This window comes from Bison bison, unplaced genomic scaffold (genome assembly GCF_000754665.1).
Source record: "Bison bison bison isolate TAMUID 2011002044 unplaced genomic scaffold, Bison_UMD1.0 scf7180017853005, whole genome shotgun sequence".
Classification (NCBI taxonomy): Eukaryota; Metazoa; Chordata; class Mammalia; order Artiodactyla; family Bovidae; genus Bison; species Bison bison.
This window is the reverse complement of record NW_011483578.1, coordinates 31,992-32,387: the sequence shown is the minus strand read 5'-3', so window position 1 is coordinate 32,387 and position 396 is coordinate 31,992.

Sequence of the window (396 nt, the reverse complement as noted above, 5' to 3'; positions counted from 1 at the left end):
TTTTCAAGTCCATTAATACCAAGAAAGAAAAACACTCAAGAAGCTTAAGAAATAATTATTTTAATCTACATAAACATAATATATACTCACATGTATTAAGTTTTGCCATAGTTTCTGCCTTCATAACATGTCTTAATTTCAGTTTCCTTTGTGAACTCTGCACTGCCTCAAAAACTAATTATCCTTTAATGGGTTCAATTAGCATGAACTATCTAATTCTGTGATACCTATGTTTAATCAATACAATATATAATCAACACTGTATCACCTAGAATTGTCAAGCTGTTTGTGAAAACTTAAAAAAAAAAAAAAAAACCTTCAAAAGAATAAGCTATTTTGTTTATTTCACATGTAATAGCTGTCATAAAGCAAAGTTTAAGTATTTACTTTTCTGAT